This window comes from Nicotiana attenuata, chromosome 7 (assembly GCF_001879085.1).
Source record: "Nicotiana attenuata strain UT chromosome 7, NIATTr2, whole genome shotgun sequence".
Taxonomy (NCBI): domain Eukaryota; kingdom Viridiplantae; phylum Streptophyta; class Magnoliopsida; order Solanales; family Solanaceae; genus Nicotiana; species Nicotiana attenuata.
Genome location: NC_031995.1, coordinates 52530992 through 52548492, shown reverse-complemented (window position 1 = coordinate 52548492; position 17501 = coordinate 52530992). Strand labels below are relative to the sequence as shown.

The window sequence follows — 17501 nt, the reverse complement described above, 5'->3', positions numbered from 1 at the left end:
AAGAAAAAAATAATACATTAACACACTGAAAATACTAAAAGAATAAAACTATATATCATTCAATTTAAAAAATGAGAAAACTACATGACGACTTATTTTTCAACTGACTTTGTAATTACTATTTAATAATAATTTAATTTAAGGATTAGTGATGCAAAATTTTTTAAAATAAAAAAGGCCCTATGTAGAAATAATTTAAATTCTACTTGAATTATTATCTAATCAACTATAATAAAGCATTAAACTCGACAAGTGTTTCAAAGTGATTGATATAGTAATACGATTTTAGAAAAATTAAAATGCACATAATGCAGAAGATAAATAATAATACATGTAATCGTGGTTCTATACGTTATTACACAAAAGCTTATTCTCTTTTTTCTTTTCCTAAAGGCGTGAAAAATGTGTAATTAACAATAGATCAAGAAATATTAAAAGGATAGAAAACAAGAAGAAAAAAAAAAAAGCAATAATACATCATCTATCATCTAGTTGTCTTATAGAAAACAAATTTTTATTCTGGTTGCTAATATTTTTTTTTTTTTTGGGCTGTAAAAAGACTTTACAAACAAATATTAATTGTGGACCACAATGCAAAAATATTTAATACTCAAAAGATGCCGACCTAATCCACTTATCCACCGCCTTTGAAATTTCCTGGTCCAAATTCATCCGCTGGTATCCCGCAACGCGTTATCTTCATCGCTTAATCTCAGCCGTCCATCCCAGCCTCACAGCATTATAAATAGACTCGCCCCGAAGCCAATTCCTCCATCCCAGTTTGCTTTGGTTTCAATTGCGCATCTAAGTTTTCCCTGTACAGCGGGATGTAGGTTAGTGGTTTTCGTTCTTGTTTTCTTGTATCAAGTATGTGGGTTTCTGAATTGCAGTCCTTTGATTGAGAAATTGAAAGCCTGACTCTAGATCTAGATGCAATTTTTGGGGAAATTAGAGCATGATTTCAGGTTTGGTCGATTCCTGACTCTAGATCTAGATGCAATTTTGGGGGAATCAGAGCATGATTTCAGGTTTGGGCGATTCAGGTTTTTGTTGTGAGATTTTCCCTATGCAATTTGTTCTATGTTTATTTTTTCCATTGATGATCGGAGAGGATGTGCTATGTTAGCGATCAGGTTCCAGTTCTTGTTGGTAACGATGGACAGAGAGATCAATCTGTCTCTGATTTGACATGAGCTCCAGGTGCGCCTATGTTTCACAAGCAGGCCACAACTTCGATATGGAGCTATCGGTTTGGATTTGATATCTTACATCTTATATGCTAATGTTGTCTTATTCTCGCTTCAACTTCCTTTACCCTGACTTCTTCAATGCTTATTTGGTCCGGTCATCGGTGGATTTCATTCCTAGGTTTTGATATCACTTTTCAAGGGTACATGGTGCAAGTGGTTCTAAAGGAATAAGTGTCTTACGGATAAGTACTCATGGACAGAGAGATCATTCTGTCTCTGATTTGACATGAGCTCCAGGTGCGCTATGTTTCACAAGCAGGCCACAACTTCCATATGGAGCTATCGGTTTGGATTTGATATCTTGCATCTTATATGCTAATGTTGTCTTATTCTCGCATCAACTTCCTTTACCCTGACTTCTTCAATGCTTATTTGGTCCAGTCATCGGTGGATTTCATTCCTAGGTTTTGATGTCACTTTTCAAGGGTACATGGTGCAAGTGGTTCTAAAGGAATAAGTGTCTTACGGATAAGTACTCAATTCTCAATCTTTAGATTGCCGCCTAAAGTGCTTCTCTATATTTGGTGTTCTCGCTACTAGTTTTCTCTGCTCCAATTTTCTTTTGCTTATCACGCCTGTTTTGTTGGATGGATTAGATTTAGAAATTTCTAAGGTTGGTGTCCAGAATGCGCTCCTCTGCATGTTGTTTACAGATCACTGTCAGAGGCTTCAAGAAAAGGGGGTTTTTCAATCATGTCTCTGGCATCTCTGGTGATTTCCTAGGTGTATGGGTTTCGCACTTAACTATTCCCTTCTTTCTGTGCTTGCAGCCGTTGGGTGTTAAGAGTGCAATGAATTCTTCTTTTCATGGAGCGTTGAGATTGGTTTTGATTTCTTAGCTCTCAGTCACTACCAGTACTCTCTACCTTCATATTGTTGCTTTCCTTTGGTGCTTTATCTGTTTCTTATTATTTTGTTTTCGATTTGCTGCATTTTCCGTGCGATGTAGGTTTCTAATCTGCAATTCTATGATCTGACTGTTTTGAGAATTAAGCTCGGGTCAAGCAATTCAAGTGGGCAGGGTTTGGGAGTCCTTTCTGAGTTTTCTTTTTCTTTTTTTGTGTGCGCATTCAATTTTCAATTATTTCTGTTTTGTTTTTCTTTTTTGTTGATTAGAGAGGGTTGTTTGTTTGTCAATGTTGCCAATGTTTGATCAGGTCTGGGTAGCAACTGTAGGAGATTCTAAGGGCTGCCAGTGGTTTTGATGTGTCTTCTCTATGGTGATTTTCCGGTGGGTGATTTCTTTTCATGGAATTGTAGCTAGTACCTTCATCCTACTCATAGTCATGGTATCTCCCCTTTATAAACAACATTTTGTGAATTTTCTTTTTCGTGCTTCTTGTTGTGACCTCTGCCAGTTACCTTGGTTATGTTCATAAGGTTGCTTTCGTCCCTTGTATAGTTTATCTTTTATGTTGTCATCCTTGATTGTTTTCTTGTTATTATGATATGTGGGTTTTTTGTTTGCAATCCTTTGATTTGCGATGTTAAGAAATTGAAAGGCGGTGAGATCCACTCTAGATGGAATTTCGAGGGAATCAAGCATGCTTTCAGGTTTTGTGCGCAATTCTGATATTTTTGTTGTGAGTCTTTGCTAGTCTTTGCTGCACAATTGGCACTGCGTTTATTTTTTCCATTGACCATAGGGGAGTATCTTGCTATTTAGTTTTTTTGATCAGGTTCCTTTTCGATTTGGAGTTGTAAAAACTACGGATAGAGGGATTATTCTGTCTCTGATTCAACATGAGCTCCCCCTCCTATTTTGAGACGTTACGGTAGTGTACATTTCTTTCCATACTATCTGAGCTATTGCTACTCTGAAACCTCAAGCAATTTTGCTCCCCGCTGACTTGGATCTTCAGATGAATCAGTCCGTCATCTGTTCCTATGCGTCACAAGACAAGCAGGGCACAACTTCAGCATGGAGCTATTGGTTTGGATTTGATGTCTTGCAGCTAATATTGATGCTAATGTTGTGTTATTCTCGCATCAACTTCTTTTACCTTGACTTCTTCAATGCATATTTTGGTTTGGTCATCTGGTGGATTTCATCCCAGGTGGTGTAGTTTTCAATGGATGAGTATTAAGATTGATCTAAGGGGGCGAGTGATTCTGAAGGTGTATTGCTTTGGTGTTTGAGTTCGGGAAGATGCAGAGCAAGTTCTCAGGTCTTACGCTTAAGAGGTATTGGAGATTTTCTTGTCTCTAAGCTTTGTCAAAAACTGCTGTTATATGGAAGCTCTCAATTAAGATTATTCTTTCCACAAGCAATGTATAGTGTATTCTGCTGCCGTTTTTAGTTTTCATTCCAGATGCTTATGTTCTTCGATGCGGCTGATGAGATCTCTTATCATTATGGACACCTGATAAGTACTCAATTCTGCATCTTTAGATAGCCTCATAAAGTGCTCTTCCACTTTTGGTGGTCTCCCTACTCATCTTCTCAGCTTCTGTTTTCTTTTGGTTATCATGCCAACTTGTTTTTGTTTGTTGGATGGATGTGTAGACCACATAGTGACATGAATTAAGGGCTGGATTTTGAAATTTCAAAGGTTGGTGGTCCCGCGTTACACACGGTTTCTTGGTCTTTTTGGTGCTTGCATTGCAATCCTGATATTGTCAGGCTTCGAGAAAGGATGAATTTCAATCTTGTGTCTGGCATCTCTTGTGATTTCCTAGTGGTATGGGTTTCAGCAGCTTTTCACTTACTGTTACCACCGTTTGTGCTTGCAGCCATTGGGCCCTAGAGAAGTGAATTCCTCTTTGCATGGAGCTGCCTTGCTTTCCTTGCTGGTCATTGAGGTCTCTGTAGTTTCTATGAGTATTGAGATTTTCAATCCAGTTTTCTATCCTAATTATAGTGATTGCCTCATCTTTTGTTAAAACTGCTGGCATAGGGAAATTGTTGACTGAGGATAAATCTTTTCACAAGTGTGTATAGCATATTTTGCTGCCATTTTCAGTTTTTTCATTCCAGATGATGTTCTTCGATGATCCAACTGAAAAGATCTCTCATATAGTTATGGACACCTGGTTGGACACCTGATAAGTACTCAATCTCAATTCTGGATCTTTTGATGGCCCCATAAAGTGCTCCTCTACTTTTGGTTTTCTCGCTACATATTTTCTCTGCTACTGTTTTCTTTTGTTTATCACGCCAACTTGTATTTGTTTGTTGTGGGGATGTGTAGACCACATGGTGACCGTAATTAAGGCTTTGATTTTGAAATTTCAAAGGTTGGTGATCCAGCATGCGTTATGCATGGTTTCTTGGTCTTTTTGGTGCTTGCAATGCAATCTTGGTATTGTCAGGCTTCGAGAAAGGGGGTTTTTTCAATCTTGTCTCTGGCATCTCTTTTGATTTCCTAGTGGTACGGGTTTCACCAGTTTTTCACTTAAATGTTACCTCCTATTTGTGCTTGCAGCCATTGGACCTTAGAGCAGTGAATGCGTCTTTCCATGGAGCCGCGTGTTTCCTTGCCGATTTGCATTGAGGTTTCTGTAGTTCAGACTAATATAATTATTGAGATTTTCATTCCAGTTTCCTTCCTAATGATAGTGATTCCCTTCTCTCTTTGTCCAAACGGCTGGTAATACAGAAATTGTAATCTGAGATAAATCTTTTCACAAGTGTTTGTAGTGTATTCTGCTCCCATTTTTTCATCTTCAGTCCAGATGCTTATGTTCTTCAATTATCCAACTTGTGAGATCTCTCTTATGGTTATGGACGCCTGGTTGGACACCTGATAAGTATTCAATCTCAAATCTGGATCTTTTGATAGCCCCACAAAGTGCCCATCTACCTTTGGTTTTCTTGCTACGTATTTTCTCTGCTACTGTGTTCTTTTGTTTATCATGCCAACTTGTTTTTGTTTGTTGGGTGGATGTGTAGACCACACGGTGACAGTAATTAAGGTTTGGATATTGAATTTCAAAGGTTGGTGATCCAGTATGTTACACACGATCTCTTGGTCTTTTTGGTGCTTGCATTGCAACCTTGATATTGTCAGGCTTCGAGAAAGGGGGTTTTTCTGTCTTGTCTCCATCATCTCTTGTGATTTCCTAGTGGTATGGGTTTCACCAGCTTTTCGCTTACTGTTACCTCCTGTTTGTGCTTTGCAGCCATTGGGCCCCAGAGAATGAATTCCTCCTTGCATGGAGTTGCCTTGTTTTCCTTGCCGGTCATTGAGGTCTCTGTAGTTTAGGCTTCTATGAGTTTTGAGATTTTCAATCCAGTTTTCTATCCTAATTATAGTGATTCCCTTATCTTTGTCAAAACTGCTGGTATAGGGAAATTGTTGACTGAGGATAAATCTTTTGGCAAGTGTGTATAGCATATTTTGCCTGCCATCTTCAGTTTTTTCATTCCAGATGCTTATGTTCTTCGATGATCCAACTGATCAGATCTCTCTTATAGTTATGGACACCTGGTTGGACACCTGATAAGTACTCAATCTCAATTCTGGATCTTTTGATAGCCCCATAAAGTGCTCTACTTTTGGTTTTCTCGCTACATGTCTTCTCTGCTACTTTTTTCTTTTGTTTATCTCGCCAACTTGTATTTCTTTGTTGTGGGGATGTGTAGACCACATGGTGACAGTAATTAAGGATTGGATTTTGAAATTTAAAAGGTTGGTGATCCAGCATGCGCTATGCATGGTTTCTTGGTCTTTTTGGTGCTTGCAATGCAATATTGGTATTGTCAGGCTTCGAGAAAGGGATTTTTTTCAATCTCGTCTCTGGCATCTCTTTTGATTTCCTAGTGGTACGGGTTTCACCAGTTTTTCACCTAAATGTACCTCCTATTTGTGCTTGCAGCCATGGGGCCTCAGAGCAGTGAATGCGTCTTTCCATGGAGCCGCGTGTTTCCTTGCCGATTTGCATTGAGGTTTCTGTAGTTCAGACTTCAATAATTATTGAGATCTTCGTCCAGTTTCCTTGCCTACTGATAGTGATTCCTCCTCTCTTTGTCCAAACTACAACTAATACATAAATTGTCACATGAGATAAATCTTTTCACAAGTGTTTGTAGTGTATTTTGGTACCATTTTTTCATCTTCAGTCCAGATGCTTATGTTCTTCAATTATCCAACTTGTGAGATCTCTCTTATGGTTATGGACACCTGGTTGGACACCTGATAAGTATTCAATCTCAAATCTGGATCTTTTCATCTCCATAAAGTCCTCATCTACCTTTGGTTTTCTCGCTACATATCTTCTCTGCTACTGTTTTATTTTGTTTATCATGCCAACTTGTTTTTGTTTGTTGGGTGGATGTGTTGACCACATGGTGACAATAATTAAGGTTTGGATATTGAATTTCAAAGGTTGGTGATCCAGTATGTTACACAGTCTCTTGGTGCTTGCATTGCAATCTTGATATTGTCAGGCTTCAAGAAAGGGGGTTTTTCAATCTTGTCTCCGTCACCTCTTGTGATTTCCTAGTGGTATGGGTTTCACCAGCTTTTCGCTTACTGTTACCTCCTGTTTGTGCTTTTGCAGCTATTGGGCCCCAGAGAAGTGAATTCCTCCTTGCATGGAGCTCTGCCTTGTTTTTCTTGCCGGTCATAGAGGTCTCTGTAGTTTAGGCTTTTCTATGAGTATTGAGATTTTCAATCCAGTTTTCTATCCTAATTATAGTGATTCCCTTATCTTTGTCAAAACTCCTGGCATAGGGAAATTGCTGACTGTGAGGATAAATCTTTTCGCAAGTGTGTGTAGCATATTTTGCTGCCATTTTCAGTTTTTTATTCTAGATGCTTATATTCTTCGATGATTCAACTGATGAGATCTCTCTTATAGTTATGGACACCTGGTTGGACACCTGATAAGTACTCAATCTCAATTCTGGATCTTTTGATAGCCCCATAAAGTGCTCCTTTACTTTTGGTTTTCTCGCTACATATCTTCTCTGCTACTGTTTTCTTTTGTTTATCTCGCCAACTTGTATTTGTTTGTTGTGGGGATGTGTAGACCACTTGGTGACGGACTGACAGTAATTAACGATCGGATTTTGAAATTTCTAAGGTTGGTGATCCAGCATGTGCTATGCATGGTTTTTTGGTCTTTTGGTGCTTGCAATGCGATCTTGGTATTGTTAGGCTTCGAGAGAAAGGGGGTTTTTCAATCTTGTCTCTGGTATCTCTTTTGATTTCCTAGTGGTTCGGGTTTCACCAGTTTTTCACTTAAATGTTGCCTCCTATTTGTGCTTGCAGCCATTGGGCCTTAGAGCAGTGAATGCGTCTTTCCATGGAGCCGCGTGTTTCCTTGCCGATTTGCATGGAGGTTTCTGTAGTTCAGACTTCTATAATTATTGAGATTCATTCCAGTTTCCTTCCCTAATGATAGTGATTCCCTTCTCTCTTTGTCCAAATGGCTGGTAATACAGAAATTGTCGCCTGAGATAAATCTTTTCACAAGTGTTTGTAGTGTATTCTGCTGCCATTTTTAGCATCTTCAGTCCAGATGCTTATGTTCAATTATCCAACTTGTGAGATCTCTCTTATGGTTATGGATGCCTGGTTGGACACCTGATAAGTATCAATCTCAAATCTGGATCTTTTGATAGCCTCATAAAGTGCTCATCTACCTTTGGGTTTCTCGCTACATATCTTCTCTGCTATTGTTTTCTTTTGTTTATCATGCCAACTTGTTTCTGTTTGTTGGGTGGATGTGTAGACCACATGGTGACAGTAATTAAGGATTGGATATTGAATTTCAAAGGTTGGTGATCCAGTATGTTACACACGGTTTCTTGGTCTTTTTGGTGCTTGCATTTCAATCTTGATATTGTCAGGCTTCGAGAAAGGGGGTTTTCCAATCTTGTCTCCGGCATCTCTTGTGATTTCGTAGTGGTATGGGTTTCACCAGCTTTTCGCTTACTGTTACCTCCTGTTTGTGCTCGCAGCCAGTGGGCCCTAGAGAAGTGAATTCCTCCTTGCATGGAGCTGCCTTGTTTTCCTTGCCGGTCATTGAGGTCTCGGTAGTTTAGGCTTCTATTGAGTATTGAGATTTTCAATCCAGTTTTCTATACTAATTATAGTGATAACCTTATCTTTGTCAAAACTGCTTGTATAGGGAAATTGTTGACTGAGATAAATCTTTTCACAAGTGTGTATAGCATATTCTGCTGCCATTTTCATTTTTTTCATTCCAGATGCTTATGTTCTTCGATGATCCAAGTGATGAGATCTCTCCTATAGTTATGGACACCTGGTTGGACACCTGATAAGTACTCCATCTCAAATCTGGATCTTTTGATAGCCCTATAAAGTGCTCCTCTACTTTTGGTTTTCTCGTACATATCCTCTCTGCTACTGTTCTCTTTTGTTTATCACTCCAACTTGTTTTTGTTTGTTGGGTGGATGTGTAGACCACTTGGTGACAGTAATTAAGGATTGGATTTGAAGTTTCAAAGGTTGGTGATCCAGTATGCATCATTACACATGGTTTCTTGGTCTTTTTGGTGCTTGCATTGCAATCTTGATATTGTCAAGCTTCAAGAAAGGGAATTTTTCAATCTTGTCTCTGTCATCTCTTCTGATTTCCTAGTGGTATGGGTTTCACTAGCTTTTCACTTAAATGTTACCTCCTATTTGTGCTTGCAGCCATTGGGCCTTAGAGCAGTGAATTCTGCTTTCCATGGAGCCGCTTGTTTCCTTGCCGATTTGCGTTGAGGTTTCTGTAGTTCGGACTTCTAATTATTGAGACTTCCGTTCCAGTTTCCTTCCCTAATTATTGTGATTCGCTTCTGTCTGTCAACACTGCTGGTAATACGGAAATTGTTGACTGAGATGAATCTTTTCACAAGTGTTTATAGTTTATTCTGCTGCCACTTTTTTGTTTTCAGTCCAGATGCTTATGTTCTTGGATTATCCAACTTATGAGAGAGATCTCTTATGGTTATGGACACCTGATAAGTACTTAAAACTCAAATCTGGATCTTTTGATATAGCCCCATATAGTGCTACTCTGCTTTTGGTGTTCTTGCTGCATGTCTTTTTTTCTGCTTCTGTTTTCTTTTGTTTATTATGCCAGCTTGCTTTTGTTTGTTGGATGGATGTGTAGAACACATGGTGACAGTGATAGAGCATTAGATTTTGAAATTTCAGAGGTTGGTGTCAAGTGCTTGCACTGCAATCCAGATATTGTCAAGCTTTGAAAAAGGGGGGTTTTTCGATCTCTCGTGTGTAATATCTAGTGTTTTCCTAGGTGGCATGGGTTTCGCCAACTTTTTAACTGTTCCTTCTCTCTGTGCTTGCAGCTGTTGGGATATAGGTTCCTGATTTGCAATTCTCTCGTAGTTTCCGTTGAGAAGTTAAGCTTGGACCCAAGCAATTCAAGCGGGCAGTCAGGCTTTGGGAGTTCTTTGAATTTTCTCTTTTTGGGTCTGAGATCCAGTTTGTTATTAGATCTGTTTCCTCTATCTTCTTTGTTGATTAGAGTTGGTTCTTTGTATTTCATCATTGGCATTGGTTGATCAGGTCTTGGTAATGTTTATAGAAGAAAGGCCTTCTGGTGGATTGTGCCTAGTTACCCTCTACCCTATTCATGGTATCTCACCAATTACCCTTCACCAATAGCCGTCGCAGTCGCAGTCGCAGACTTCCCTTTTCCGTGCTGCTTTTTGTGACCTTCTGCTAGTTACGTTGGTTTCTCAATGTTCTTATCTTTGCTTTCCTTCCATGTGTAGATTATTTTTTTTGTTCTCATCCTCGACCGTTTTCTTGTGTATTACGACATGTGGGACTCTGATGAAATTGAAAGCTGGTGAGATCCATTCTTGGTGCAATATTTGGGGATGAAGCATGCTTTTAGATTTTGGGTTGGTTCAGAGGTTTTTGTTGTGAGACTCCACTATGCAATTAGTACTGTGTTTATTTTTCCCTTGATGATCGGAAATGGTGTTTCTATGTTAGCATCAAGTTCCAGTTCTATTTGGAGTTGCAACAATGGACAGAGGTTACATGAGCTTCTTCTTCTATTTGTGCACTGGTGTACACTGTTTTGCCACACTGCCTGAGCTATCACTCCCCTGGAACCTCACAAATTCTTTTTATTGAATCAGAATACAAGTAGAACTAGCAATAACGCTACCATGCTGACTTGGATCTTTATGGTGAGTGAGTCCGTCCTTGATTCTACCGAATGTCTACCGAATGTGTCATGCAGGGCAAAACCCCAATGTGGAGCTATCATTTACTTGGATTTCATATCTTGACTTTCATCTAATTTGCTGATTTTGATGCTAATATTGGTGGTTTTTTCCTTGCATCAACTTCTTTTACCCTGATTTCTCGTTATCTTGTTCGGTCCCATACCTAGGTATGGTGTCAGTTATGAAGGATATAAGGGCAAGTTCCAAGGTCTTTGACTATAGGTATCGAATATTTTCATCTCTCTTAAGCTTTTATCAAAACTGGTGTTATATGGAAGTTCCCAACTAAGTTAAAATCTTTTCACAAGTGTGCATTGTGTATTCTGCTGCCATTTTTAGTTCAAGTCAGATGCTTATGTTCATCGATGATACAACTGATGAGATCACATACAAGTGTTCCTTTTCTTTTGGTGTACTTGCTACGCAATTCCGTCTTTTTCTGCTTGTCACGCCAGCTTGGTTTTGTTTGTTGTATAGCACATGGTGACTGTAATAGAGGATTATATATGGGATTTCAAAGGTTGCTGTCGCATATTTGTGTGCGCGCTGTCTCTTGGTCTTCTTTTGGTGCTTGCACTGCAATCTGGATATTTTCAGGCTTCGAGAGAAGGGTGTTTTCAATTTTTTATCTGGCTTCTCTAGTAATTTCCGAGGTGGTATGGGTTTTACGAGATTTGCACTAAACTCTTCCTCCTTTCTGTGCTTGCAGCTGTTGGGTCTTAGAGCAGTGAATTCTTTCCTCATGGAATGGCCTTGTTCGTCTATTTGCGTTTCTTTAGGCTTTTATGGTATTGCGAGTTTAAGTTCAGTTTCATTCTGTAATCATAGTGATGGCGGCAGTTCTTGGGCTACCTTGCTGTCCTCCTAGTCTGAAGTTAACTATTAGTCTATATTAACTAGAAGAGAGGAACATCTTAGATCTCGTAGACTCTGATCAATCAATGTCTTTACGAGGAAGCAGAGGGGTTTTAGTGCTTATAGTTTTGTATGAGTTCATTTGTTTCAAACTATTCTATTAGGTAGATTCTCTCTCTCTCTCTCTCTCTCTCTCTCTCTCTCTCTCTCTCTCTCTCTTTTGAAGCATGCATATTATATTTTGTATCTTCATTCATTTGAAGACTTGCTTCAAACTGTTAGCTATTGTAAACGCTATTTGTAAAAGAGCCCCTCCACACTTTTTTCTCCATAACACATTACCATTTGAACTGCGTTTGCCTCAAAAAGAGCTCGATTCACTAATCTAAAACAGATCAATAGTACCTGTAAAAAAAACCTGGCTCATATCCTGTAGAAAAGGTCATGTACTCTCTTATTTTATTTTTGTATGTGAATGCGAAGGTTATTAAGGAAAAGGCTTTTCTCGTCATGTGTCTCTGCCATTTCTGGTGATTCTTCGGTGGTATGGTTTGCCCAACATGTATTTAACCGGGCCTTTCTTTTGTGCAGTCACCGGGTCATACAGCAGTGTGGATTTTTTGTTCTTGTTTTAATGGAGCAAAATTGTTGTTGGTTTGTGAGTTCATCTTGCCTTTTGCTTGCTCTAATATTGCTTAAATTCAATAATGTCGAGATTTCAATTTTTGCTGATGTGATGTCATCCTTTCTTTAACCTGACCCCAAAGGGTGGTTATGTACTAGTACATATGTTGCAAAATTTAGGATTCTCGTGGTCTCTTCCGTCGCATGATGAATATTGATCAGCTTTTTTCATCTTCCGTTCTTTCATTCTCTCTTTCAGATTGCACGATGCCTCGTTATTTTCTGACTGAAGCTTTTACATTTTGTTTTTTGCTTTAGCTTTCACAAATGTTTTTCTATACATCAGATTTCTGTAGAAGACATCCTTGTTAAGGACTGGTGGATGTTGACTGGCTTTCGCAATATTATGCTATAATGGGCTGATGTGGATTTTGTTGCAGGGTTTCCAGTGAGCAATATCTTTACTGCTCGGTCTTTTTTCTTCCCCTTTTGGAGGAATAAGGTAGTAAAGGAAAAATCAAACAAAGCAACCACCCGTATGCGAGAAGTGTACCTATGTCCAATACATTAAAGAAGCTTCTGCTGACCATCTTCCTGGTTCATGCATCACATATATCTTCTAACAAATAAAGTTCTGTTTCGGGCTGGAGATATAACTTCTTTTACATTTTAGCTGCTGTGCATTTTCAGATTAGCATTTTGTCAGCTAAAGTCATATTGTGCACCAACTATCCAGCTCCATGAAGTTGTCTACTTCACGTGAAGTCACATTGGAAAACAGTACAATTTTTTCCTGTGAATGTTTCATTATAGTCCGGGGACTCTGCTTTTCAACATCTGCTGGCTTTTCTTTGGAGGAACTGTCCTATCATATCTGCTATTTTTGCCTGAACGATTCGGATCCTAGATGGGCAGGGTGAAGTCTATGGCTTGTTTAGGAAATTTGAAGTGCATTCCATGTTAGGTTGGGTTTGTTAGTGCAACCGGTGTTTGGATAATCATTTCTCTCGCATAGCTGCTTTTATAAGTGTCTTTTACTGTGAGATTAGAGGATGGAACTTGAGAGGGATATAATACCATGTGATTTTTCTCAGGGAGTGTATGCAATGCGGTCTAAGCGTATGTGCTGTCGATTGAGCTTTTAGATCTGAGGGAGTCTTATTATATCTTCTGTGTGGAAGGTTCCCCCCAGCCTTAGGAGAGATACCTTCCTTCATCAAAAGGGAAAAAAGGAACATGGACACCCAGCTTATAGGTTCTTATATCATTTGATATTCATGACGTGGTTGAACACAGATGTGATTTTATGTTCTTTTGAGAATGTTGACATTGTAATGGGCTATGCCCAACTTTGGTAGGTCAGCTGGCACTATGGAATTTGTACCTGCAATTTGCTTTTTGATTCCTGCTTACACTAGAGTGAGGTGTTGTGAATTGATTTTGTTGCTTTAAACAAGGTTTTTTGATGTGGAAGTAATCTTATTGATTTTGTTACTTTAAACAAGGTTTTTTGATGTGGAAGTAGTCCTTTGGAGTTTCAGCTTTGAGAGAGACTCGAGGGAGAGTTTGCTTTTGTCACTTGGCTGGATGAGTTTTTTCTATGGCGGGTGAGGTTCCATCATTGTTTTGTAGGATGAGATTTTCTTTCGGGGGTGGGATGAGGAGTGTATCCACTGCTTCATAATCTTTTTTGTGAGAATGAGGTAATTGTATTATAAAGCTAGCACTAAGGAGGTGCTGCAGTATTTACAACTGGAAAAAATAAATCCCTTTTCAATCTTACATGGAGTCTAAGGAGCTAAGTATTTGTTACTGCTTCATTATCACGGAAAGGTTTGCAATGTTCCAGCACCATGAGTCTGTTTCAATCTCTAATTTAAGTTGTGAGAATTTTCTAGGATAATGGAATTTGCAACAGTATTCTAGCACAAAGACGTTGAATTTCCATTTTGACTTGTGTGATTTTGTCCTTCAGTTCCTTCAGTTATGAATTTTACTTAGAAGGTCATTGCCAAGTCTCAGTCTTATTGGTTCAGGTCTTTTTTTTTTTTGTTTAGCGATTGAATCGTCAATCTATCCTATATTCTCTCCTAGGTAGACCTGTGTCTCTCACTTTGTATCCCTAAGTATAGTTGTAGACCTGTATCCATTCTTCAACAATTCCGTCAATTTGTTCCGTTTTTAATTAGGAGGTTGCTACCCGGTCTGTTCCTCCCAGTCTTCATTTCCGTTTGTGTAAATCCGAACTTATTTCCAGGAGGTTCGTCTTGAGTGATGCATTTTGTTCAAGTCTGTTTTATTTGTTCAACATATGATCTTGGCTTGTCTTGTCATGATACCAACTGTGGTTTCTCCTTGTGTTTCTCCTGTGGTTTTGGTCTACCTGTTGCTAGTTTTGTTTAGGTAATTAGGCGACCCTTGTAACTCCGCCTGTCAAATCAGCCGGTCCCAAGCCCGGAAAAAGGAGGAGGGAAGATGTCAAGTGTGCAATTATAGTTGTCCCTTCTTTTTTGTTCATGGAAATGATTTCTGGAGCTGCCTTCGAGTGTTTCTTGTTATTTGTCTTGAGCAATTAGGATGGGAACATGTGCTTCTTTAAATATGTCATTGTTTTTTGTCTTTGTGGTCGTGTCTGATTACAGTTAATGTTACTTATCAGGAAAGCGTGGCTGCTAGATAAAATGCCTCAAGATGTGTTAGCAGCTTGTATTGGCAAGTCGACTGAGAAGTTTCAGTTAGTTGTGCTCGCTTATCATGCAATTGGTAATTAGAAATTTTGATATTCAGTTAGAAGAATTTCACCAATGTTTTTGATGATATAAGGGATTGCAGTCTGTCTCACATCTGCTGCGATTTATTGAAGATCCTCGTTCACACAGGAGATATTGTTTCGCTATTGATGGCTCATAACGCAATATTCAACTAGAGTTTAGTGCGTTGCCCGGCAGTATATGGATATGTAGTTTCAGTATGTTTTCTACTTACCCGGTATATATCCTCAAAAAACAGCCGATATTCCATCCCTCCTTCCCTGGTTGCAGTATAATACTCTTTCACTGTTTGCTATTGCTACTGGATTTTCATGGATGATGTAGACGGCATCTTAATAGTGGACCATTGAAGTTTCTGATTTGACATGTGAGGTTTCAATGCGGTGCAGGCTACCTTCCGAGCTTGTTTTCCTTTCATGTCCGCTCCATTTTAGTGATATTTGGTTCATTATTGATGTCTAGAAATGCTTCCATTCAATGCTGCACAACATGAACTCTTCACTATTTGCTTGTGAGCTTTTCATGGATGCTGCAAGACCAGTGCAAATATCAGTTTGCAATGGTGGTCAAACTTGTCATCATGGCAACATTGCGAAAACGATATTGATATGTGTGGTGTCTCTATGGACGCTTGCAGACTACATCCAAATTTCCAGTATGGAGGGATTGTAGTCTTTTTTTTCTTTTCACGTCTACTCCCATGCAATGATGATACACCCTTGCAGTGGAAAACTTCTCCTTGATGTCTCTGAGTGACTTCCAACTCAATATTCAACTAAATAAGAGGTTCGCGTTTAGCCAGGCCCCAAATTGTGTATTCAAGCGTCTTAAAGAATTTATTATCTGGAAAGTTGGTGATCCTTGTATATTCTCATCATCTTTAAGAAGTTCTTGCCTGCCTGAAACATAATATTCTTTGCTATTGCTTGGTGGCTTTCGTCAGTTTGTGTGATTTTCGTGAATGCTGCAGAGCACATCCAAATATCAATCTGCAATGGGAATCAACTCCATGGCAATCCTGATAATGAGGTGTCATGTGTGGGGGGTTTCCGATGACGTTGCAGATAATGTCTAAGTGTCAGTCTGCAATTGTGTAATCAAACTGATGTAGAATGCTGTGGATGGTAAGTCCTTTCATGTAAGTTCCTGTTTCAGACAATACTTTAGCTGTGAGATAGAAGAGTGGATTCAAAAGCCCCCTAATATCATTTGACTCACTGTCACTTGCCGCTTTTTGGGCTTTGAAGGTCGATCCAAAAGCATGCATTGAATACCACGAGACTTATTTCCTCGGGGGGAGGGGAGGGGGGGGGGGGTCACGTATATTAAGAGCCTGTTTTGGACATAAGAAAATTCGATCCTCTGTTTTTTTCAAACAGTAGTTTGGTTATAAAAAATTTACAAGATTTTCAATCTCGAAAATGAATTTTCAAATTTGAAAACGGGTGAGAATTAGTTTTCAATTAAAATGGAAGTTGCTAGTTTTAGTTGTCAAAATATGTTGAAAAAGAGACATCCAATATGTTGCAAAATTATAACCAAACACAACTTCATTTTCAATTCAAATTTTAGTGAAATTCTAAATTTGAAATTTTTTTTGGAATTCATGTCCAAGCACTGTGCTGTCGGTTTTGATCTCCGATTTACGTTCTGAGAATTTTTCAGGATAATGTAACATTTGCAGCAGTATTCTAGCGCTGATGACTTTGAATCTCGATTTTGAACTTGTGTGAATTTGTGTGTTCTATGTTCTTTCAGTTATGAAGTGATCTAGAAGGTCATTGCCTAGTCTAAATTTTATCGTTTTCAATTTCTTATTTGTTTTGCGATTGAGCATGAATTTAACCTAGATCCTCTCCTATGTAGTTCTCTGCCTCTCACTTTGTATCCCTAAGTACAGTCATTGACCCAAATGCACTCGCAACAGTTCCTTTTCAACCTCAGGAGGTCCGCTGCCCAGTCTTCTGTTCCTCACAGTATTCATTTCCTATTTGTATAATCCATTTATCTCCAGGTGGTTCTCCTTCGGCTGTCTTTTTTGATCAAGGTTAATTATCTTCGAGTCTGTTTGTTTGTTTAATATGATCTTTGTCTTGACCTTCTCAGCAATGGTTCTTCTTCTTGGTTTCCTTTGTGTTTTGATTTACTTGTTGGGGCAATTTGTGCTTAGGGTTGACCGTTGTAACTCCGCCTGCATCAGCCGGTCCCAAGCCCGGGACTGAGGAGGAAGGTGTCAAGTGTGCTACCAGTCTATTCTTGGTTTTTAATCAGTAGCAATAGTTTTCTGGAGTTGCCTTTGAATGTAGTCTTTATATATCTTGAGCTATTTTAATAGAGAATCTCCTTCCTAAATCTGTCAGTGTTTTTTTGGCCATCTCTTTGTCATGTTTGATTAAAGTTAACTATCACTTATCAGGAATTACGTGGCTGCTAAGATAAAATGTCTCAAGATGGATTAGTGCTTAGTGTTGGCAGATTGATTATACTAGAGAAGTTTCTAGTCAGGTATTTTATGCTTATCTAATGCAATGGAAATTAGAAAACGGCAACAAGGTAAACAACTTATTTTCGTGCTTCTCAGCAATGGAAAAAAATGATCGAACCAGTGATTCTTTGGATTGATTTGAGAAATACAAGTCTAAGTTGATACATCTGCTACCATATATTTTGACTGATCCATTTTCGCAACTGAGATGTTGGTCCAGTTCTTGGATATGTATCTATAAATGGCTATCCTAACTACAATTACAAACCTATAGGTTTGTTATTAATGTGTCTGTTTGAGAATCATGTGACTTGTTTTCTAGATAGTTTGATGACACTTAATTATCATCAAAAAACAGC

General features: G+C 38.8%; 1 long non-coding RNA gene across 1 annotated transcript; it reads left to right on the top strand.

Moving 5' to 3' along the window:
• LOC109229096 lies at positions 762–15562 on the top strand. The gene is made up of 2 exons (XR_002068506.1): positions 762–13493; positions 14546–15562. It is a non-coding gene; the product is annotated as an uncharacterized LOC109229096 (long non-coding RNA).